Here is a 1,989-nt window from a genome sequence, read left to right as displayed (position 1 = left end):
CAGCATCAGGACCCTCTCGTTTTGGAGTTCCAAATTATGCCTGATTAAAAATGTATAAGTTACCTTACATTTTCTCCGATACATGAGAGCATTTTTATTCTGGGCTTTCTAAACGATTACCTTAACAATTTAATCTTCAAAGACGTGAATAATATTGTATTATATATTAAAATTATTGTCTCCCCAACAGCCAGCATTCCAGACTACTAACAGGTCAGACAATGGCTGTATCCCAATTCAGGGTCTGCAGCCTTAAAGTACGCAGCCTTAACGGTCCATAGGACAATCTTAAATAAGTGGTTACAAAGAGACATCACAATTTTTGGAAGAATATTATTAACCAAAATGGATAGTTTATCTAGATTTATATATCCAGCTTACTCTTTATCAATATCAAATAAAGTTATTAAAATAATTAATAGCATGAATTTTAATTTTATTTGGAGAAATAAGTGCCAATATATATCTAAAGATGATTTGGTTAAACCATACATTGAAGGCGGTGGAAACGCAATTGATTTTGATATAATGAATGGTGTTTTGAAACTTAAATGGTTAAAATCCTTCCTAAATAATCCACACTCCATTTGGATTTTATACCAAGTAAGGTCTTTAACACACTGGGGGGTATCGATTTTCTCCTAAAATGTGACTTTGAAATTACTAAGCTACCTGTTAAACTCTCTGAATTCCATAAACAGGTCCTTCTTTATTGGAAAATGTTATTTAAACATAATTTCACTCCACATAATAGCCCAATTTGGAACAATAGATATATACTGATGAACAGAAAATCTATTTTTATTCAAGATTGGTTATCAAAAGGTGTTTGGGCAATTGCCCATTTTGTAGATGAGGAAGGACATGTTCTAGGACATCAAGATTTTTGCCAAAAGTTTAATATCCAATGTTCTAAAAGTAAATTTAATCGGGTTATAAAATCCATTCCATTGTCACTTAAAAACATAGTTGTAAATGATATAATATATTCTGACATCTCCCCCAAGTTAAGGCAATTATATATAGATCGCATTCGATTTTGTGATGCTAAATGCAATAATAAGTTTCTAAGATCTTCATTAAGGAGTCTTTATTCTCCAAATTTACTTAGACGTAATTACATATTAAAAGATTTCCAAAGGGAAGAAATTGAAAAAATAAGAACTGATTATATCACCTTCCCTATCCCTCCTAAAGGGAAAGAAGTCCAATTTAAAATCTTGAACAAAATTTACCCGACAAATAGACTCCTTGGTGATAGATTCAAAATAGAAACGGGTAATTGTGTATTTTGTGAAACAGAAGAGGAGGATTTGGACCATCTATTCTTTTTGTGCAATTTTATACAAATATTTTGGTTGGATTTTCATACCTGGCTTTATTCCAGTGGGATTCAAATTACCCTATTTACCTTAAATATGATAATGTTTGGAGTGTTTTTGAAAGAAAAGAAAACTAATTATGGTGTTAATATGTTATTAATCATGTGCAAGCAATTTATACATAAATGTCGTTTTCTTAAGACTAAACCAACACTAGCTTACTGGAAAAACGACTTAAACCTGTTGGTTAAATCTTTGACCTTAGTTAAAAAATAAAAAGGCTGCTTTTTTTGTTTCCTTTGTGGAAGATTTTGATTTAGTAAGTTAATAATCTGTTAAGTTATGTGACCCCATCTTTATATTTTCTTTTTCCTATGTATGAAAGTTGTTAATATGTAAGGAATGTTTATTCTCTGAATCTGTAATATATGGTGCATTTTGTTTGTATGTTAATATTACTAAAAAAAAAAAAAAAAAAGCCTTAACGGTCCACAAGGGCCGCGTTCTTAAAGACCGCTAAGGCCGGAAATGCGAGGCTTGTGAAATGGGACGGTCTAGCCTCCGTTGCGCTGCCCAGGTTGCCTAGCAACCATGATACTAACAGCTGGAAACGTTACATACAGCATTGTTTGACAGAAATGCAGGAGAAAATCTTTTGTTCATTTGT

The sequence above is a fragment of the Diplotaxodon limnothrissa genome, linkage group LG17 (assembly GCF_057381915.1).
Source record: "Diplotaxodon limnothrissa isolate DT_005_m linkage group LG17, D_limnothrissa_male_GT1.1, whole genome shotgun sequence".
NCBI classification, from domain to species: domain Eukaryota; kingdom Metazoa; phylum Chordata; class Actinopteri; order Cichliformes; family Cichlidae; genus Diplotaxodon; species Diplotaxodon limnothrissa.
The sequence above is the reverse complement of the archived record's forward strand: the minus strand, read 5'-3'. Positions refer to the sequence as shown.